The sequence below is a fragment of the Balearica regulorum genome, unplaced genomic scaffold, assembly GCF_011004875.1.
Source record: "Balearica regulorum gibbericeps isolate bBalReg1 unplaced genomic scaffold, bBalReg1.pri scaffold_57_arrow_ctg1, whole genome shotgun sequence".
NCBI classification, from domain to species: domain Eukaryota; kingdom Metazoa; phylum Chordata; class Aves; order Gruiformes; family Gruidae; genus Balearica; species Balearica regulorum.
This window is the reverse complement of record NW_022679074.1, coordinates 421,593-444,916: the sequence shown is the minus strand read 5'-3', so window position 1 is coordinate 444,916 and position 23,324 is coordinate 421,593.

The window sequence follows — 23,324 nt, the reverse complement described above, 5'->3', positions numbered from 1 at the left end:
TAGGTCCAGTCTTAGTCTCAGACTTGGTCAACGGTTTATGTCTAAAGGGTTATGTGTGTAGCCACTTATCAGAGTCAACGTGTGCCTGTCAGAGCCCCACTAAGGACTTTCACTGAGACAGTTTCGCAAAGTTGAAAAGAAAAATAGGTAATTTATTGAAGCGACAGATATAAAAGTTCGGAATTGCCATTGATAAATGCACTAACTAAACTGCAACAATTTTGAGCTCAAGTTAATAGTTCAGCGCTTTTGTTAATGATAGTTTTCCCGGGGTAACATCCGACATAATCATCGGAGGCGCAAGTCTTACCAAAGAGGCGTCCCTGCTTGGGGAGGAGAGAGGTCCAGGCCCGTCGACCCGTCCGGATAGTTGGAGTTCTCGTCCTCAGAAAAGAGGATTCTAAATGTCACTTTTGGCGAGGTGGGACTAAGTCAGGTATTGTGTGTCGATTGGCCCTTAACAAGGCTTGTTGTGCAGTTGATCGGGGCTGGAGGCGGGAAGTGGCAGAGGACAAAGGCATTCAGTACAGAGGAGCGGTGGTCTGTTTAGTTTTACCAAAGTAACGTCAAGCTGTGAAGGCTCCCCCTCACCCCAGGCGTCACTTAGTTGATTAAGGAGCAGACCCATCAGGCGCTGCATCTTGTTAAGATGAACAAATTGATCATCTCCTGCCCCTGTTCAGGTCCAGTGCTTATCAGTGCAAGATAAGCAAGTTGCTCAATCCCTGCTCTCGCCCAAGCTGGACTCCCCCAGGGCCCCTTCTGCTGGGTCATAATGGCCCTGTATTCATCACCAACAAGCCTGGATAAGTCCGGCACCCCACACAGTGTTGGTAATACAGAGATGCTTTTGTTATTCCTGAGCAGGGCTTACGTGGAGTCAAGGCCTCTTCTGCTTCTAACAGCACCGCACCAGTGAGGAGGCTGGGGGTGCACAAGAAGTTTGGAGGGGAAAGAGCCAAGACAGCTGACCCCACCTGACCAAAGGGATATTTCACACCATATGACATCGTGCTCAGCATATAAAGCTGGAGGGGAAAAAGAAGGAAGATGGGGACATTCGTAGTGATGGTAGTTTGTCTTCCCAAGTAACTGTTACATATGATGGAGCCCTGCTATCCTGGAGATGGCTGAACACCTGCCTGCTGATGGGAAGTGGTGAATTAAGTTCTTGGTTTGCTTTATTTGCATGCAGAGATGTTGCTTTACCTGTTAAACTGTCTTTATCTTGATCTACGAGTTTTCTCACTTTTACCTTTCCAGTTTCTCCCCAGTCATGAATTGGTGGCAGATTCCGATCTTACCCCAGACCATATCGTGCCCATATGGTCGTTAATCACAACCAAGCTCTTTCTAGTGCGTCTACCCTGAATCTGGGAATTAAGGTTCTGATTAAATGTCTCCATCCGGAATCGTGGGGGATTCCTCCTGGACTGGGAAGAGGTGGAGGGTCAGATCTACACATGTGGCAGCGGCTGTGTTAATGCCTCCCGCCTCCCGCTGCACAAATGACGGCAGGCAGAGGTGCTGTGAAACGAACACCAAACTTTTAATGAATTAAGAAGCAGAGAGATGGGAGAGGGCTGGGGCTGGAGTGGGCAGGTGCCGGTCGCATGTCACAGGGATCTGTGCTCCACACCTTCACTATAACCTATCGACAGCAGTTGGGGATGCGTAGGGCACTTTCCCTGCAGCATCCCCCAGGGTTCTGGCTCGCTTGGTGGGCACATTGTCATCTTCGGATGCCCTCCGCTTGCTGCTGCACGCTTGCTGCTTGCTGCTGCCTGCTGCCGCACCGTCCCCATCTGGTGTCCCTGCCTTCAGATTTTCAAGTTCTAGGTCACCTGGCGCACCACCCCTTTCTTCTTTTTCTTTGGTGGCATGTTGTCCCACAGGGAGGTCTTGTGTCTCTTGTGGGTGCTGGCTGGCATGGGGCGCTTGCCCTGCTTGCTGCCTGCCTTGGCCGATCTGGGCAGCACCTGGCAGGAGACAAGGCCCGGTGGCACCGGCAAGCGGGTCACAACGACCCGGGGCTGCCTCCGCAGAGTCTCCTCCACCAGTGGGACCATGCAGGGTGGATGAGGCTGGCGTGGAGCTGCTGGGCTCAGCTGAGGACTCTCCAGAAGACCCTTGAGGGCACTCTCTGCAGGACCCTCTGGGTGACCCTTCAAGGCACTCTCCACAGCAGTCTCCACGGGACTCACCCGCAGCCAGGTGGGGAGGACTGCTGCTGCCATGCCCTGCTTCTCCTTGTCATCCTGCAAGCGGGATGTCACCACCCCCATGAAGGGGTCGACATCCCCCAGCATCACCCCCGCTGCTTGTTCCTCAGGGCAGTCACCCTCCGCCCCGTACTCTGAGAAGTCAAGGGGCTGGTTGAGGAAGGTGGGGCTGGTGAGGCTGTTGGAGACGCCAAGGACATCGAGGAAGGTGTCCTCGCCGTCCCCTAGCCCCACCACCGCCTCTGGCTCCATGAGGCTGAGGAAGGTGGTCAAGGTGGAGCTTTTGGGGCCATCAGGGATGGTGTCCTCGCTGTCCCTGGGCATCACTACTGCCGCTTGCTCCTTGGTGCAGACACCCTCTGCCCTGTATTCCAAGAGGTCAAGAAGCTTGTTCAGGGAGGTGGTTAAGTAGGGGATGCTGGGGACATCGGGGACAGTGTCCACACTGTCCCTCAGCCCCACCACTGCTGCTTGCTCCTTGGGACAGCTGCCCTTTGCCACGTACTCAGAGAAGTCAGGGAGCTCGTTGAGGAGGGGGGTCAAGCAGGGGCTGTTGGGAACTCCGGGGACATTGGGGACGGTGTTCTTGCCATCGATGGTGTCGAGCAAGGTGAGCATGTCGGTGAAATCTATGCCGAAGGACTCCTCGTCCTGAAACTGCAGGGTGTCCCCTGCCAGCTCCAGAAAGGCCTTGGCGAAGGTGTCTGTCACCAGCTCGGGAACATCCAGGGGCTTCTCCAAGGCCTCTGGGGTGCTCACCCCTGCGGAAAGAGCAATCAAAACCAGCCCAACCCCAGGGCGACACAAGCTTTCCTGGGGATGGGATGCCAGCCCGCAGGCTCTGCCACCCCCCAAAGCTCACCTTTGGGCTCTGCCTGGGTTCTGCCACATGGTAAAGCTGTGGTGGGGTGGGGGGGGGTGGCATCGGGTACACTGTCCTCCATGACCCCTACGCCATTGTCAGAGGGCTGCAATGGCTTCTCGGTGCTGCCAGGCAGGGTGTGGACCACAGGGAGCCCCTGCACCCCGTATTGAGCTGCAGGGTGCTGGGGCTCCCCATCAACCACGGCCCATGGTTCCAGCCCCGTTGGCTGGTTGGGCACCAGCGTCCCCGTCACCACCTGCTGTCCCCAGCCATGGGCAGGCGGACAGGGAGCAGCTGTGGCGGGGAGCTGCACCCCACACGGGAGCTGCACCATGGGGGGAAGCGGCACGACGCAGGGGAGCTGCACCAGCTGCCCCGGGTTGCCCAGGGGCCCTGGCAGCCTCTGCCAGACAGTGGCCTGGGCCAGCTGGTAGGTGACGGGGTGGAGCTGGGCAGGCTCACAGGACATCGGCAGCCCTGCGACAGAGGGCAGCACGCTGGCAGTGACCGGTGGCAGCATGGCTGGGGCAGTGAAGCTCACGCCAGGAACCTCCAACGCCATCGGCAGCTGGAGAGGGAACCTCTCTGTTGGGAAAAGTGAAGAGGGGTGATGGGGTGAGCTATTGATGGGCAGAACTGGTTTGGGGCTTACCCCGAGGGCAGGATCACCAGGAGGAGCAGGAGCCTGCTGCTGTACCGGCCATGGTGTTTGGTCAGTGTGGGGCTGGTTTGGGGCAAACAGTGTTCTAGGGGGTCCATCCCCATGGTGATCATTCCGCCAGCACCTGCTTCAGCCAGCCTTGCCATGGGTTGATTTTTCATACCACAACAACTTCCTTTCTCAATGATTTCCCATCCTGCTGATGATTTCCTGTCCCCAGTGCTGATTTCCCAATCCCACCATGGTTTCCCATCCAACTATGGTTCTTTTGAGAGGTGTTTTTTGTCTCTAAGGGGAAGGGGATGGGGCCGGCATCGCTGGCCTTGCGGTGCTGACATGTCTGTGCTGCCCCATCTTCCCCAGCAGTGGAGATGGGAGGGGGGCTGTGGGCAATGCTCCGGCAGGGGTGGCATCAGCAACATGTTGTGAGCGTGGGGGGTCATGGTTCTCACCCATGTCTTCCTCCTCTTCCTGCTGGCCTTGCAAGTCTGGGACGCCAAGGCTTCTCCAAGATGAGCTCAGGGAGCGCTGCTCCGGACTGGGTGCTAACCCCACTACCTGCCTACCTGCTCCCTGGGGCAGCACAGCACGGCAAAGCGGGGCTCTGTGACATCACAGCCCCATCGTGCCACGCCCTCTGCCAGGCCTCCCCAACATACACCCGTTGGCAGTGAGTGCAAGTACCATCCCTTAGCACAGACCACCGGCCCCGTTACCTACGTAAGGGATGTTCTCAGCTAATTTGCAGCCTCTGACGTCTGGAAAAGTAGCTCAGGGTCTCTTGTTCATTAGCGCCGAGCACGCAGGGGTGACTTGGAGCTGGGAAGAAAACCGTATGCAGTCAGACTGGTTTCAACTCTCCCGAGCATCTCTTTTGCAGCCCATGAGATGCTCTGCGTGTCAAGGGAAGGTGCCCCTTGGGCCACTGTCTGAGGCCCCACAGGGCTCCCGTCAGGGTCCTTTGACCTACCCGTCCTCCAGCCGCCACGCCAGGGGATTGGGGTAGGTCCCAGGCAATGCCTCGGGTACCCAGGGATACTGAAAACAGGGGAAGGCTCGTTCACATCAGTTGTTTCTATTAACAGCATGCCCCTTTTCCCCGGGGAAGGTCTTGCACACCTGGAGAGTGTGTTCACCACCTGGGTTTGTCTTCATGATGCTCTTAATGCTCTTTTCAAACACTGGTCTTTTATTGGATGATAATATGTCAATGGTCTATGGACCAAGTTTGATCATTCTTCTTAGAGTGAGTTTACACTCTCAATTCCATCTAGGCGAGGTACACAACGCAAGTAGTTACACGCAGTTAGTCACAGGTTTCTGTGTGCGAGCGGGTCCGTGCAGCTGTGCGAGCAGTGCAAGCACACTATGTAAGCTATGTCCCACGCCACACCTGAGGTCAGGAGGGTCTCACCACACTCCACCCCTGATGGCGTGGGTAACGGCATGACCCAGTGGTTGGGGTAACAGCCCTGCAGAGTGAGGGTGCGAGCCTCCCGTGCCTCTACCTATGTGAAATGGCTGGGTGTGAACAGAGAGGTGGTGGAGGGGGAGGAGGAGGAGGAGGAGGACTTTCCCAAGCAGGGGGCAAATGCGAGATTAATCGCTATGGGTGTTTTTGATCGTTTGGTTCTATGGCATATGGCAAAGCAAAGCCTAATCACAATCCAAACAAAGCTTATTAATGGGATAAAGAACCTTACAGTAATGAGAGTTTGCTTTACTTTTTTATGCAAATTTAAGGATGCTATCCAACTAAACGAGTAAGAAAGTGAAAATCTACCAGGAGATATTGCGATTTGATGTAACATTTGTAAATGTTTGGAAAGGGCACAGATGTGTTCGATTTGTCGAGATTTGTTAACATTGGTACAACAGGCAGTGTGAATCACTGCACAGACGCCTCCTTGTTGCAGGGTACGCATATCAAGTACTAGACGATGTTGTCCTATTCTCAAAGCTGAAGAATAATTGTCCTGTTGCAAAGCTGAAGTGGCATTTACTGTGTGATTGTCTGCAGCTTCCATGGTAGCGGATAGGCTTTTAGGAGCCCTTTCTAATTCATTTACCCCGAGTCTGGGAATGAATGTTCTGATTAAATGTTTCCGTCCGGAATCATGGTGGGTTCCTGATGGACTGGGGAAGAGGTGGAGGGTCAGATCTACGCATGCGGCAGGGGCTGCAGTAACACCCTGCCTCCCGCTGCATGAATGATGGTGAATAAGGGAAACTAATTAGTGTAGAACAATTTTAAAACCAGAATATATAGCTTGGCAACGCTTGAGTCAGGCCCGACAAACTCAGGCTTCGCCTGTCTCATGGTCCAGTACAAAAGAAAACAATTAGTAAAATAGTTGGAATGTAGAAACAGGGTAAGCGAAGCCATAAATTAGGGAATGGTCCTTGGGTATAAACTAGAAAAAGACCCAAAGTTTGAGGCATCCTGATAAAGGGGGGCCCAATATGCCAACAAGCCTGGGACCATCTGGGCAGGAGGGATAACAAGTTGCTGAGCTTGCAAAACGGAGATCATGAAGAAGAGGTCACCCAACTGTGGACACTGAAGAAGAGGAGAAAGAGGAAGATTTGAGGAGGACGACCCCTGACGACCACCTGAGAAAGAAACTGCGCAGGCGTATCAGGACATTAGCATAGATTCATGAGTTCCTGGAATAATAATGAATATGTATTAAATTTATCGGAAACCTAATGAATATGTAACTCTTTTCTAATATAAATCACGTACAATTTGTTTCTCGTGGAGACGCACGTCCATGGAAATATCCCGGTGCAACTCCCAGCGCTGCAATAAAGGATACCTGCTTAATAGTCACATTGGCTATTGAGTCCATTTTTTTTTGATTCAAAAGTTATATATTATGTGTATAACTTTTACTTGTTCTTTAAGAATATGAACCCTGGTTTTATAGACATTAAGCTAACGTTTTTATGTTCTGGCAAGATCTTACTCCTGAAAGTGAAAATGTGTCTGTACCCGGGAACCTCCCCTCCTACACCTTTTAACCCAAACCAGACCAAAGCCAACTATTACGTTTGAACTTGAAAAGCAAGATTCTTCAACTTTGAACCACACGCCTGTGTATTCAAAGACTCTCAGTTAAAAAGGTAAAATCTAGTCATGTTAAATCCATTGCAGCAGGTCTTATAAGGATCTTATAATAGCTATCAGCAGCCTGGGGTCTACATCTGCCCCAAAAGGAAGAGTTTCACTACAGCTGAGGAAAAGTGAAGGGACTTTATCTGTGCCTCGAAAAGACAGTGAAATTCCAGCAAAGGAAAATAGGGGTATGCCCTATTTTTAAATTAATGGACAATTTACACTGATGCTTAAAGCAGACAGGCAGGTTAGCTGAAGCAATTCTAAGTCACAGACAATATCTAAGGCAGTACCAGCTAACCCATGAAATTTAGGCTTTGTTCTTCTGAGATTTTACTCAGCAATATTTTGGTTTTTCTTCAATTGTCCACAAGACTTCCTTCTTCAAACCAGATGGGGCACCACTAATTAAGTGGAAGGAAAAATTTTTCACCATAAGGGTGCTCAGACATGGAAACAAGTTATGAAGTAAGGGTGAGGCACCTCCATCCCTACAGAAAGCTGTTAACTCAAATGGACAAAGCCCTGAGCAACAATGTCTGACTTTGAAGCTGACCCTCCTTCGAGAAGGACTGGACCAGATCAATTCCAAGGGCTCCACTCAATCTATGTAACATTATGATTCCATTCTACAATTCAATGAAAATAGGAAGTTAGAAGTACATTTCTTTACTTCTTTTCTGAAAAAGCTCCTCCTAAAGACTAATTATTTTCAGAGGCTAAATTCTAGCACAGAACTGAATAGGTTACAAGGAACCGTTCTAATAACAGTCACTATCACTGCAAACTGAGAATCACCAATGATGCCTATCTCAAGCAAAACTATCAGCCCCTACATTCTTCCGAGAGATTAAAAGAGCTCCAAACAGACTGAAATCAGGGTTTCAGTCCTCAGATTCCAAACTAAAAAGAAAACCACAGTCTTTAGCAACACCAGACAAGCATTATGGACATGTTGTATTGCCATAAACAACCTAAAACTTACACAGTGTTTATAATTTGGATATGAAAAATGCATAGTACACGCATTATACAATTTAAATATCTTAGAATTACATACTATCTGCACATCTAACGTTCAAAGGTTTATCTCAAACAAGGAATCGTTAGGACTGCCTTTTTAACAATCAAGCACAGATCTTAGTGGGTTTCCTTCATGTTACTATAAAAAACCACATGGCAACATCACAATCATTGCTCGCAATTTACACAACGCTCTCATTTCCTCAAGTTGTTAAATTCAAACATGTTTATTCTGAGCACCCTTCCCATATACCTTCTACAACAGGGAATCAAGAAAGTAGGCCAAAACTGCTTTTGCCTGCAAAGAATTAACCTTAGCCTAAAAACAGGCCCTGAACCTCATAGTACTATATCGTCTTCAAACCTCCTCCTTGCCCCTCTCCAATTTGTAGGCTTGATATCTTTCAGTAGTGGCACAAGCACCTGCACAGTTAATTTAAGCCTAATGACCAGATATTTGGTTTTCTTCATTAACTTTTGAGACAGGTCAAGAGTATTCTGTAGAGCCCTACATTAGAACAACTCTTCTGAAACACCTGATCACCATCTTTATACTACATGCACTTTCAACCACACTGACTCACAAACTCCAAATGAAACCCGGTGCTTTTGGGTAGGAGCTGGAGCTCCCAGTGTTCCATCCCATTGCTCTGGTTATGTGATGGGCCATCCTGCGTCATCTCTAGTCAGTATAATTACCCACGAAACCATTCAACACTGTTACTAATAGGACAATGGCTATCATTTCAGTATGACTAACCTTGTAAAGAGAAGCCCCATTCTCTGTATATTTGACAAAGAGAGAAGTCCCATCCTTCAAATCTGTTTCTGCTCTTTTCAGAGCAGAAACAAAAGCCAGAAGAGGAAACAGAAGTAAACTTGCCGACATGCTCGAGACTGGCGTAAAAACATCAACTCTGGTATCTAGGAGGTGAAGATTAGACCTTTTGGTTACTAAATCCTCTCTGCATTGCATTTCCTTGTCTCCTGCTCTGTTGCAATCAATGACTGCCTTTTTAATACAAAAGCAGATAACAATATGGGACATGATGAGCATGAATGAAAACATAGAGGATGTTTTTCGTGTTTGACCAGAGTAAAAACACCTTCAAGACCTCAAGAGCACCTTCTGCCTCATATCACCCTAAAACGAGCAGGTCTGCTATCCATATATGTGCCTAACAAGGACAATATTTCTGGTGTCTCTGGAGAGAGAAAAAAATTATCTGTGCAACCTCAGACAGTAACTTCTTTCACAAAAATATCTGCTTAGCCACATCCGACAAAGAATCTGCCATCTCAAATGCAAATCCCTCAGATTAGGAAAAAAAACAACCACAAAACTAAAACAGCAACAACAGAAGATCCTCAGACTACAAAGCATCCCCATCCAAAAATTTAACATCTTTTACAATATTTTACATTTTTAACAACAGGGCAAAGGGCCTGGTCATGTCTGGAGTTTTTCTTAGCAAAGTGCAAGTAAGCAGTGTACTTGTCAGGATAGGGAGTACAGGCAGTCAACCTCCTCTGAGGCCTCTGGAGTAGACCCTTAACGTCGTCATACAGCATAGAAGAGATTCAACAGTTTTCTGCTTTTCCTCACTGATGCTTCAGGGAAGGTTTCATGAAACAGGTGAGCTAATTAAGAACAGCTCAACGATTCCAAAAAGCAAGCGCCATTTCTTATACGGACCTGTACCTAATAGAACCCCTCCCTGAAAAGATTCCATTTATTAGTCTAATTACAGATTATTTACCAATCTGTGTTCAACTTTAGACAGACTCTGCAGGGTCATGAAAGTTATCCTCAGGAAGTGTGCAACCAGGTCTCTAATTTGCAGTCCCCAAAGATCAGCTTACTCCCATCAGGAGACCTTGCTGTGCCTGGAGTTCTGTATCACCTGGGAATGATGCAAGCCTGATGACAACTTGTCATTTGGTGCTCCAGACATTCCAGCTGCATTATTCTCTTTACAACCACTCCTCTAAGCCAGAAGAGAGTCATGACTGCAAAGGGTTGCCAGAGAGAGAAAAAGAAACTGGATACAGTGTTGACACGAGAGTATCTACAAACAAAAACCACCAGGGGTACCTCAGAAGTGAGCTCCTTGGAACAGAACTAGAGACTCTTAAAATCAAGTATGACTTCAAAGAATGAACAAGGCAAGTAAGATTGCACTGCTCTTTCAAAAAGAAGAGGAAAAAACCCCACCACACAGCTAGCATGAAGAAAGAGCACTTAGGGATAATAACAGCTCCTCTTATACCCAAAGCTCAGCACTGCATTACTTCCCTAAGCAGAGGCACACAGAGAAGCCCTTCTAAAGCTACAATTACACAATCACATTGGGTTGAAGCAGGTAACGCAATGTAAATGTCACAATTACACTAACATGACAATTAATCGCCAGCACATCACTGCCAAATTATTAGCAAGCACAAATCCTTCTGAATTTCCCAGCTTTGCGTTTTAGACTGGGCACACAGCTTAGTTACAAGAATCTGCTTGACTGAACAGATTTTAAAGTCTCTAAAGACTATGTCTTACACCAAATTACAAAATCAATGCTGCTGCTTCTCATTATGTTCTCAAATGAAATATGGCTTCTCAATTTAATGTAAACACAAGAAATATTTTTACTGTGAAAAAAAGCTCAGTATTTCACCAAGATATGCAAGATATGCAAGATATGCTACGCTACATGGATGTTTAAGTATTACACTAGACTCAAATGGAGGTAGTTAAAAAATAATACAGCGGACTATTTTAGTTGAAAGACATTTTTAAAGTTACTTTTTTTAAACACAGATTTCTAACTGTCTCCTGTTTAACCGCTCTACTCATTTTTCTACCCTTCACCACTCAGTAACAGCTTCTTCCATAGGCTTTGAAAACAATAATTCAATGAACTTCAAGGTCTTCATCTTTCTCCCATTGTCAACTTTCTGCATCACTACTATTCACATATCTGAAGATACTAACCAAGATTGCAACCTGAATCACAGCCTGTTAACAGTGCAACTTATCTCAACGTTGACTCACGTTTACATTAGTGACAAGAAGCATAATATGCAATTGTTTTTACATCATTCCTTTTCTTCTACTATTCAAAGAACATCCAACAAACCTCTGCAGCCTTGAGAGAAGATGGAAACAGAGGCTGTTCCCTGTGAATCCTACTAAAAACCCACAAGGATATCTAAGCAGATTAAACCCCTCAAAACTAAGCAGTAAAACTCATTGCTAACCAGATGATGGGTAAGACAATCATGTGAGAGCACCACTCTGCTGCTTGGAAAAGCGGAAAGGTTGATCTTCTGAAAACAAGGCCTTGTTTCTCAGCTTGATTGTAAACACCATGAAGTTTCCTGTTTATACCACCTCCCATAAGGTGGGAGAACTAAACCTAGCATCTAGAAGGAACACCGCTGGCTTCCTCTTAGTTTCTATTTAACCCTCTTCTTCATCCACCCTACCCCTAACAAAGCATGAGAAAGAAGCCACATCAGCAATCAAGGCAGCAACCTTCAGCTCAAACCATGCCAGTAACATCCATAGCATCATAAATACATAGTACCTTCACATGCCAAACAGCGTGACTTAGAATACCATTTTAAGAGGGGTTTTTTCTCCTATGGCTTTTGTTTGTATGGGGTTTTTTTTAATGGAACCTAAGTGACAAACAGCTTCAAAAAAAGGCAAGAAAAAGAGACTTTTCCTGCCTTTACAGACCTGCACAGAGCTTGAGTCATACTTGCATCTTTCACATTTGGATCTGTAGTAAGGCTCCTGATGAGAACTCTAATCACCTGTAATGGTCTGTGCTGCACAAGACTTGCCAGGCAACACAAGGTTTGAATGAAGGATCTGTAATAGTTGAACATGACAAATTGTAAGAAACTAAAAAGAAAACCCCATAGAAAAAGCAGGCTTTATCTTCTCTCCTACAACTTCACTATAATTGCAAAGTTTTGAGATGAGTCTCTCCTCCATCTAACGTTCTATCATTACAAAGCAAAACAAAATTGAAAAGCATCAACGGATTAAGGCACTGAATTACAAATTCCTTTCATTCATCTAATATCCACGCAAGAAAGTAACAATCTGCCAACTTCCTCCTCCATCATCAACAGAACTGAGAAGTGGGGTTTTTAGCGAAAAAGTACCACCATACAATTGTTTAACATACTTGATGTTAAGGATCCAATGCAGCTGGTAATTCCCACATCCTATCTCAACAACCGTCTGCTAACCACGCCAGTTATAGCAACATATAGTGTTATAACATTAAGTTGCCCAGCTGCCTCAACAGCAAAGGCACTTTCCAGTCTGACCTAATACAGTCCTTCACAGGTTTTTTTGAGGTCAGAAAGGACCTATTTACAATCGCATCGACATTACTCAGACAGCAAATCCTTCTTAGGATACCCACGTTTTAGAATTTCTTTACATATATCCCAGTTTCGTAGACTAAACAGTTCCAAGACCTAAGCTACCCCTCTGGAGGGAGCAAGAGGAAGAGCAGCTTTTGGTATTGAATTTTACTTCTTCCTAACAGGACACTCCAACTCTGCTCCACTATATCATTTCAAGCATTGCAACAGGAGTTTTTCCAAAAACCATGCTGCTAAATAAACCATTTCCCCTTTAGCTCTTCTTGGGAGTGTTGGAGAGAAGAGAAGAAAAGGCTTTGCTTTCTCCATGGCCAAAAAGTTGCTTTTCAGCATCTGGGCAGGAAGCAACAGTTCCAAGGCAATGTCTGCAAAGCAACCGATGCTAGCAGTGTAACTTTCCCTTTCTGTTGGCAAATCTGCCGCTCTCCTCAAGCCCCCATGGTACTCTACACCCCTCCCACCACCACCACCACCACCACCACCAGCCCTCAGCCGCGTTTGCCGGTGGGCGGTACTCACCGGCGGTGGCGATGAGAGCAAAGACTTCCTGCAGGGAGGGCAGCAGCGTGTTGGGCTTGGCTGTCCAGATGCTCCGCAGCAGCCTGCTAACCTGTGTCACCTCTGAGACGGAGACGCACAGCTCAGCCTGCCAGCCGCCCTGGCTTGGGAATGGTTTTACACCTTCTTTGCAACAAGTACACTATGGCCTGAATGAGTGGCCTCAGCCTCCTCCACAAGCTTCTTCAGCAAGATGTGAGGGGACCAAGTTGGGCAGTGGGTGCTCATGGAACAGGAGCCCTCTTCATCTGCAGCCACTTCAGCCTGAACCTCCTCAGCAGCCTTCTGTCAGAAGTCATCCTGCTCGTTCCGTGCCAGCAAAGCTCCAGCAGGCTCTCCCAGTTCTCCAGCTCTCTGCGGAGGAAACGACGTCCTACACAGTTCCTCAGGGGAGCTTTAGATGGGCAGTGGCACTCGAGCATTGATCACCTGATGGATGCTCTGCAGTTTCCTGGCTCGCTCTTGCAGCTGCTTGCTAAGGAGACGCAGCTTAGCACTCTTCTGCTTGAGCTTCTCTACCCCCTCCTGAACTTCAGGAGAGCTTCCCTTCCTCAGAAGACAGTTCTCCTCTTGAAGGGCACAGCACCACCTCTCCAGGTCTTTCAGGGCGCTCTGGAGGCGGGCGTTCTGCTCCAGCAGCCTGCTGTGACTGCTCCCAAGCAGCCAGTCCTCCTGATTCTCATCGGTCTGAACGCCCACCTCTGCCACAGACCGCCCGCTGCCGGCACTTCCTTGCGGCGGGGAGTGCAAGCTGTGCGGCACCAAGTCTTGCCCCACAGCCTGGAGCAAAACCTCCACACCGCTTCCTTCCTCCTGGAGACCAGCATGGCAGGAGGGAGTTGCCGTGAGGCTCTCCAAAGAGCAGGGCCCGATGGCCCCAGTGCCCAGGAGGGTCTGCAGGCGCTGTCAGGCTGTAGCCTTGGCCCTGGCCTCCTTGCAGGAAGCAGGCTGCTGGCCCTCAAACTGCTCCAAGATGTAATTTTGGAATAGTCTTCTCTGTTGCAGCAGTTCATCTTGCAGGCGGAGGATGCGGGCAGCCTGCTGGCCATTGGTGTCCCAGCGCAGCTTGCCGAGGACATCCTGGAGCTTCCCGCTGGCCTGGCTGCTGCTCCAGGCTGCTCTCACCAGCTCCTTGGCCAGCTGCTGCTGCAGGTCCCGTGCCTGATGGATGGCGTCGCCACGCTCTTGCTGCAGCATCCCCTGCACCTCGCACAGCTCAGCCTCCTTCGAGCGCAGCAGCTGGCGGATCTCCGCCGCCCGCTGCCGCTTGGTTCAGCTCCTGCAGCCACTGGAGGTCCCGTGCCTGCTGCTGCTCCCATTTGGAGTGCAGCCGTTCGGCCAGGAGCCGCTGCTCCCGCTCTGCCGCCTCCTTCAGCTGGCGAGTTTCAGCGGCGAAGTGCTGGCGCAGCTCTTGGGAGCGGAGTCGCTCGGCCTCCAGCTCAGCCCGCAGCCTCTCCCGCTGCTGCTTCTGCTCGTCCTTCTGCGCCGGGCCCCGGCAGGGTCCCGGCTCATGGCTGCAGGGATGGCAACCAAACACGGCCACCAACAGCCACCAACGTTGTGCGTCACTCCCTCTCAGCAGCTGCTGCCTCCCTTGACCACGCAGGTGCGCAGACAGCGTCTGCAACGAGCCAAGGGTGGGCGAGTATGGCCTTATGTACGTGTCCTGGTGCTGAGCTCGCCAAGGAGGGCTGGGGACACAGTGGCCTTATAAGGTGTGTCCTGGTGCTGAGCTCACCAAGGAGTGCTGTGGTGATCCCCAAGCATCCACGTGTTCCTTGAGATTTGGTGCCGAGGAAGAATAAAGCTGCTCTCAAGGACGTTTTGGATTTAGTGTTACTCTCACTGGTAACAGCAACAGGACAGTGCTGTAAGGGTGAGGCGTGGTGGACGCCTTGCTTATGAGGATGTTATGAGAGATGTGTCAAAAGCCTTGCTGAAGTCAAGGTAGACAACATCCATTGCTATCCCTTCATCCACCTACCCAACCGTGCCATCATAAAAGGCTGTCAGATTGGTCAGGCATGATTTCCCCTTGGTGAATCCCTGTTGACCACTCCGGATAAGACAGGTAGACTCCCTTCCAAAAGTATACAGCAACACAGCTGTATTTTTCAGCCATTTTGTGACATTATGATTGCATTGGCACACTCCCAGTTCAAAATGCTTGGGGTAGAATTTGCTGAAGCGTTACGGCTTCTTCAATTCTGCTCCCACTGAAGAAAGACCCCCACTAATTTCAGCGGCAGCAGAATTTGGACAATTTGGGACAAATTTAAGAAAGTTCAAATTTCCCCTTATTATACCTGTGGCTTTAAAACAGCTTTCATGTTACAGGGTTCCTCAGGTGTTTCTATAGGAAAAGAACTGGCTGAAGTGAGGACTGGCCATGACAAGGACAGTGGAAGGAATCAGTGGGCACTGACCCCCTGATTTTCTGCTGAGGAGAAGGAAAACGTTGGGTTTTGGTTGTTTGGATGAGCTGCATCCAACCTTTCTCTTTTTGCTTGGAAGAGCTGAATGTTTGCTGTCAAAGGTAAGAGGACTGCCTCCTACTATGTCCCTCCAGAACATGTGGGTGGGCGGGGGGGGAGGCGAGAAGGAGACAGGGGCAGAGGGGTGGAAGGGGGAAGAGGGGCCCCAGGCCTGGGCCGGGGGCTGCTCAGCCTCAGGACAGGCCCCACGGGCACCATGGGGAAGCTGGGGCTGGCCCCCAGGGGAGCCCGCCTTCCTCTCACCCTGGGCTTGGCCGGCATAGGTCGGCAGGACTGTCAGTCTCCTCCAGTGCAGTGATGCTGCCCTGGATTGATCCCCTGGGCTGTCACTCTGCCCTGGTTCGGGGCCTGCCCTTCCCTGTGGTGCTGCTCTCACTGATTGGCTGCCTGAAGGGGTCACTCCCCCACAGTGCCCGCCCTTCCCTCTGGTGATCATTGTTCTGATTGGCTGTCTGAGATGTCTGTCTGTCCTTGTTCCTCCCATTCAAAGGCAATTGGCGGTTCTGGGTCTGCTGACTCCCCATAGACTTCTGGGTGGGCGTTGCCAGGTGACTCGCTCTGCCTTGAGGGTTTAGAGGCCTAAGAAGGAAACTGTGGACCCTCCCAAAAGGCTGTGGGTAATAAAAGACGGGTTTGGGCCCTAAAAATGAGCATTTTGGCCCTGAACAGGAGGCGTTGGGCACTGGAAAAGATGCTCCAACCGCTGCTTTGGACCCTAGAAAGCAGGGAGGGGAGAGGGGCCTGGAGAAGAGCTCGGGGGGGGGGGTGGGGGGTGGTGGTCTGTGCTTGAAGGCAGGGAAGGAGGACGCAGCTCCAGGCTGTCCTGGGAAGGATCAGGGGTTCCAGTTTGTACTGGGAGGGGCCCCAGTCGGTATTGGGAGTGGTTAAAGGGGTGCGGTTTGTACTGAGATGGTGCAGAGTCTGTACTGGGAGGGGTTAAAGGGATCCACTTTGTACTGGGACAGGGCCCAGTCTGTACTGGGAGGGTTTTAAGGGATCCAGTTTCTACTGGCATGGTGTCCAGTGTGCAGTGGGAGGGGTCTGGAGGACGGAGCTTTTACTGGTACTGAGGACTAGTCTGTAGTGGGAAGGGTTCAAGGGGTCCTGTTTGTGCTGGGAAAGGGCCCAGTCTGTACAGGTAGGGATCAGCGGTTCCACTTTGTACTGGGACAGGGCCCATGTCTATACTGCGAGGTGTAAAAGAGATCCAGTCTGACCTGGGAGGGAGCCCAGTCTCCACTTGGAGCTGTTCAAGGGACCCGGTTTGTACTAGGATGCCACCCAGTCTGTACTGGGAAGGGTTCAAGGGGTCCTGTTTGTACAAGGACTGGGCCCAGTCTGTGCTGGGAGGGATCAGGGGGACAGAGCTTTTCCAGGTACAGGGGACCAGTCTGCACTAGGAAAGGAGAAAGCGATCCAGTTTTTACTGGGAGAGAGCCCAGTCTCTTCCGCGAGGCATTAAAGGGATCCAGGTTGTACTGGGACAGGGCCAGTCTGTACTGGGAGGGATCAGGGGATCCCCTTTGTACTGGCCACTGACCAGCCTCTACTGGGAGTGGTTAAAGGCATCCAGCTTGTACTGGGACAGTGGACCAGTCCATACTGGGTGGGGTTAAAGAGATGGAGTCTGACGAGGAGTGGGCTCAGTCTTACTGGAAGGGGTTAAGGGAACCAGTTTGTGCTGGGAGGAAGCTTCCTATGGACTGGGAGGGGTTAAAGTGATCCAGCTTGTACTGGGACAGGGGACCAGGGGATGCAGTTTTTACTGGGACATGGACCAGCTTGTACTGGGAGGTGTTAAACGAATCCAGTTTCCACTGGGAGGGAGCCCAGACCATGCTGGGAGGGGTTAAAGTGATTCAGTTTGTACTGAGAGGGGGCAATGGCTGTAGTGAGAGGAGATCAAGAGAACCAGTTTGTAGTGTGAAAGGGCCCAGTCTGTACTGGGAGGGCTCAGGGGACATACCTTTTACTAGGACAGGTGCCACTCTGTGCTGGGAGGGCTTAAAGGGATGCAGGCTGTACAGTGACAGAGTCCAGTCTGTAGTGGGAGGGGTTTAAGGGATCCAGTTTATACTGGGTAGTACCCAGTCTGTGCTAGGAGGGGACCAGGGGAAGCAGTTTGTACTGGGACAGGCCCAGGTCTGTACAGGGAGGGGATAAATTGACCCAGTTTGACCTGGCAGGGCTCCTCAACTTGACCTGGAGGAGTTAAAAGGATCAGCTTTTAGTGGGCAGGTGTCCCGGTCTGTACTGGGAGATCTTTCTGATCCCTTGGCTTTGGTGTAAGGCCTGATTGCTCTGCAGCTTGGTCACAGTCCTGCTGCGTGGTCATCCTGTGACCACAGGCAGGGACAGGCAACGGGCACTTCTGTGACAGAGCTGGCCTCCGTAGGACTGGTTCCATGGTGAAAGGGGATCTCCTCAGGGCAGTGCCTGAAGGCTTGAACCTTCCTCCAGAGTCACTCTCAAGAACATGCCTGAGAATGTGGCCCAGAGATGAAAACACAGGTGAACAGCTAAAGGGTGTGAGTGTGCAGGGTGGGGGCACACAGCAGTGTCCTCGCAGAGCCAGTCCTCCTGGGACAGCCGTGAAGGACCAGCAGAGCAGGGTCTGGCCTGTGCCTGTGGTCACTGGACAGCCTGGGGAAGCTGCCTGTGCTGGTTTTGGCTGGGATGGAGTTCATTTTCTTCAGAGTAGCTAGGATGGGGCTGTGTTTTGGATTTGTGCTGAAGACAGGGTTGGTAATACAGAGATGGTTTTGTTATTGCTGAGCAGGGCTTACGTGGAGTCAAGGCCTGTTCTGCTTCTCACCCCACCCCACCAGCGAGGAGGCTGGGGGTGCACAAGAAGTTTGGAGGGGAAAGAGCCAAGACAGCTGACCCCACCTGACCAAAGTGATATTTCACACCCTATGACATCATGCTCAGGTGAGCATCTTCATTTGCCTTTGGGGAGAAGGAGTACCGCTTACATACGGAAAGTAATCTGGGATTGACCTTTTTTCCTCCAGCCTGCCCAGAGGATCCCACGTCGGTGTCCTGGGACTCAAAGGCACAGAGAAGTCCACAGAAGAGCCCTGGCCAAGCAGCGAGCACTGAAGCGGCCGGAGCCAAAAGCGCCTGAGCCCGAGGACAGCAGAGAGCGCGCTGCTGTGCCGACAGGTAGAATGCCGCAAAGGTTTTAGTTCCATGCGTTTAGTTCAAAGCCCGTGCGTCCAGAAGCACCGCGAACAGGCAATTCATGCTGTAGTTGGGAGCACCACTTTGGGGTGTGGTTCTCAAACTCTTGGGTTTATAACATCCTGGAATTCATCGCATTGAACGTTAACAGACGGGGTGAATTAGGGTGACTTTTCCAGAGGTTAATTGACCTTCCTTCAGGTTTCAGTGCACAGCCTGGCACACAGTGCAGGGCTTCTTTCTTTCATCTTTCCAGATGCTCATCAGACATGCCCTGAGGTTTGTTAACAGTGCCACTGCTGGGGCCCTGTGAGCCTGCTGCACTGCCGCCCGGCTGCACGGAGGCTTTTCTCCATCAGAGTGGCATTCCACCCAGAATGAGGCAGTCTGCTGTGGAAGTTTTTGGTCCACCTGGCTAATGCAGATTGTCTGGTGTTCTCTATAGCCCTTCTTTTCCGAGCACGGTCTCTTAGCTCTCCTCTAAGAGACAGGTACAGTTCCGACCATGTGCCTGCACGTGAGGTGTGCTGTTACCTCCAGGGCTCTTGTGGCAGGGGCAGGAAGAGAAGGCGCATGTTCTTCACGGGGAGACCTAGTGGTCTGGACCGCCACATCTCACCTCTGCTGAGTGACACGTGCTGCCAGGAGTCCTTCCCAAGGGTGGCAGCAGGGGTTAAGAGCACATGGCATCAGAGGGCCGACAGATCACCACGATATTGTTCCTCCTCCTCCTCCTCAGCTGGGGTGTAGGTTTTTGCCATTTTACTTCACAGGAGTCATTTTGCTGCACATTCTTGGCATGTAGTTTGTCCTACTGAATCATCAGGCAGAGTCATGACGTTTAAAGCTCCACCCACCCCAACACGTGCCATTCCTTATGCCTTTGCTTTCCAGAGCTGTGTTCAGATGAGCCTGGGGACTGCGCAGTAAAGGTGGAGATCGGATGTCAGGCAGACGTACCTCTTGAGCGACCACCCTCTTTGCTCTCCAGCCTGGCAGAAGGAGGAGGAGCCATGGCCGGGCCAGCCGAAGAAGGAGAGGTCCAAGGCAAAGCCGGGCTCACAAACCCTGCAGCCAAACAAGCCATACCTGCAGTCAGTTTCTGAGGCAAAAGCGAGACAGAAGAGTGCTTTCTTTGAAGCAGTCAGGCTCCGGTGACTTTGCCTCATTAGACGCCTGATCAAGAGGACAAACCTGAGAGCAGGTTTTTTCTGTAGCTTGTGCAGTTGTAAAGTCAAGCAGTTAGCTTAGCTCTGTTCATGATGATAATGCCCTACAGGAATACTCGCAAGGCTCTGAAATACAAAAAAGCATCTTCCCACCTTATAACCTAAGTAGTAGCGCACGTGCACCCGTGATTTCCAAGTAGTCAGTGGATGATACCAGTCATTCCCAATCCACAGTAAGCACAAAAGGCAAGCCTTTATTATTCATTGTTACTCAACCTTGCCCTTTTGTTTTCTCAATCTGGCCGTCGAAGGATGTAAGAGGATATCCTGTGGGTTGTAACGAGCAGGTGAGAAAAGATGAATGCTGGAAGTGATAGTTCGGTGAAAGGCAATGGGAAAACGTGAGTGCATGCTTAGTGAGACCTGGGAAAAGTTCCTCATCTTTGGTGTCTCATCATTACTCGAGCTGGTGACTCAACAATACAGCAAGCAGAATGCTTCCCTTTCTCTCACACGGTGGCTGTTGGGTGAGACATTTGGGCCACAGACTGGCTCCCTCTCTCGAGGTGAGACGCTGTTAAACTGGGCCCCTGTGTTGCTTCCGAGGCACTCCCCCCAAACCAGACAATTAGTCTCCATGATGACGAAGAGCTACCACTGTTCTGAGTGGGAAAGCCACGCCATGAGCAATGCAGTGCCAGGGTTCATTGCTTTAAGTTCTTGTCATTTTCCAAGATCCTGAGGTGGGTGCAGGAAAGCTGGAGGCGGGAAGCCGTCCACATCAGCTACTTGGAGAAAGAACATTTATATCTCCGTTTTAATTTCCTCAGTTATATAGAGTGTTGGCAGGGCAACAAGGAGGCAGGCAGCTTGCCTGGGCAGTGCCTGCGCAGTTCTGGCCTAGAGGATCAAGCGCTTCCTGCTTCAGAGCTGCCAGGCTGGCGCTTTTCACCACTAAAGGCAGCAGCCCCACTCACTCCAGCAGCTGTGCTGAGAGGCGCTCCAGTAGCTGGCACCACAAGCCAGGGGTGCCCACACCCCCTGGTTGACTCCAGGAGCTGGCACCCAGTCCACCCACGCCAGCCCCCCAGTAGCTGGCACGTTGTCCTTTCAGTTCACAGACACACAGGGCAGAGAGTGAGCTTACGCAGAGAGACAGAGCAGAAAAGATTTACTAAGAAGGTATTGGAAGACAGGACAGACATCATCTGTGTCCTGCTACCAATCACTTCTCTCTGGAGACTGGTGTCAGCAGGTCGTCCGTCACCTGAAGCTTCTTCAGCAAGATGTGAGGGGACCAAGTTGGGCAGTGGGTGCTCACGGAACAGGAGCCCTCTTCATCTGCAGCCACTTCAGCCTGAAGCTCCTCAGCAGCCTTCCGTCAGAAGTCATGCTGCTCGTCCCGTGCCAGCAAAGCTCCAGCAGGCTCTCCCAGTTCTCCAGCTCTCTGCGGAGGAAACGACGTCCTACACAGTTCCTCAGGGGAGCTTTAGATGTGCAGTGGCACTCGAGCATTGATCACCTGATGGATGCTCTGCAGTTTCCTGGCTCGCTCTTGCAGCTGCTTGCTAAGGAGACGCAGCTTAGCACTCTTCTGCTTGAGCTTCTCCCGCACTTCAGGAGAGCTTCTCTTCCTCAGAAGACAGTTCTCCTCTTGAAGGGCACAGCACCGCCTCTCCAGGTCTTTCAGGGTGCTCTGGAGGTGGGCGTTCTGCTCCAGCAGCCTGCTGTGACTGCTCCCAAGCAGCCAGTCCTCCTGATTCTCATCAGTCTGAACGCCCACCTCTGCCACAGACCGCCCGCTGCCGGCACTTCCTTGCGGCGGGGAGTGCAAGCTGTGCGGCGCCAAGTCTTGCCCCACAGCCTGGAGCAAAACCTCCACACCGCTTCCTTCCTCCTGGAGACCAGCATGGCAGGAGGGAGTTGCCGTGAGGCTCTCCAAAGAGCAGGGCCCAATGGCCCCGGTGCCCAGGAGGGTCTGCAGGCGCTGCCAGGCTGTAGCCTTGGCCCTGGCCTCCTTGCAGGAAGCAGGCTGCTGGCCCTCGAACCGCTCCAAGATGTAATTTTGGAATAGTCTTCTCTGTTGCAGCAGTTCATCTTGCAGGCGGAGGATGCGGGCAGCCTGCTGGCCATTGGTGTCCCAGCGCAGCTTGCCGAGGACATCCTGGAGCTTCCCGCTGGCCTGGCTGCTGCTCCAGGCTGCTCTCACCAGCTCCTTGGCCAGCTGCTGCTGCAGGTCCCGTGCCTGACGGATGGCGTCGCCACGCTCTTGCTGCAGCATCCCCTGCACCTCGCGCAGCTCAGCCTCCTTCGAGCGCAGCAGCTGGCGGATCTCCGCCGCCCGCTGCCGCTGGTACAGCTCCCGTAGCCGCTGGAGCTCCCGTGCCTGCCGTTGCTCCCATTTGGAGTGCAGCCGTTTGGCCAGGAGCCGCTGCTCCCGCTCTGCCGCCTCCTTCAGCTGGCGAGTTTCAGCGGCAAAGCGCTGGCGCAGCTCTTGGGAGCGGAGTCGCTCGGCCTCCAGCTCAGCCCGCAGCCTCTCCCGCTGCTGCTTCTGCTCGGCCTTCTGCGCCGGGCCCCGGCAGGGTGAGGGGCGGCTGCGTGCCACGGGCCGCCGTCCCGCACCGTCCCGGCTCATGGCTGCAGGGATGGCAACCAAACACGGCCACCAACAGCCACCAACGTCGTGCGTCACTTCCTCTCAGCAGCTGCTGCCTCCCTTGACCACGCAGGTGCGCAGACAGCGTCTGCAATGAGCCAAGGGTGGGCGAGTATGGCCTTGTATACGTGTCCTGGCGCTGACCTCACAAAGGAGGGGTGGGTCCACGTGGCCTTATAAGGTGTGCCCTGGTGCTGAGCTCACCGAGGAGGGGTGGGTCCACGTGGCCTTATAAGGTGTGCCCTGGTGCTGAGCTCACCAAGGAGGGATTAAGCCGCTTGGTTTTGTCACTTCTTATCTTACTCCTGATAAGAGAGTTAGACTCCTTTCCATAAGAAGGGAGTTGTCATGTTCGGTCCCTGAGGGTGAAGCAGGGAGTCCCTGCTCTGGATCATCTCCTCCTCCTCCTCTACTCTGGAGAAAGATCCCGTAGGTTGTTGCCTGCATGGATGAGCAAGCAGCTGCTGGAAAAACTCAAAGGGAAGAAAGAAATTGAGAGCATGTGAAAAAAGGGAATGGCCACTTGGCAGGAATATAGGAATGTAGTCAGAGTGTGTAGGGATGCAAGAAGGAAGGCTAAGGCCCGCTTGGAATGAAAACTGGCAAGGGGCGTCAAGGAGAGCCAGAAGGGCTTCTTCAAGTACATCAGCAGCAAAAGGAAGACAAGGGAGAATGTGGGCCCGCTGCTGAATGAGGCGGGTGCCATGGCGACGGAGGATACAGAGAAGGTGGAGTTACTGAATGCCGCCTTTGCTTTGGTCTTTACTGCTCAGGCCAGCCCTCAGGAATCCCAGACCCTGGAGGTAGGAGAGAAAGTCTGGAGAAAATACGACCTTCGTCTTTGGTCGAGGAGGATGAGGTTAGAGAACATCTAGGCAAGCTCAACATCCACATATCCATGGGCCCTGATGGGATGCACCCGCGAGTGCACAGGGAGCTGGCAGATGTTCTTGCTAAGCCGCTCTCCGTCATCTTT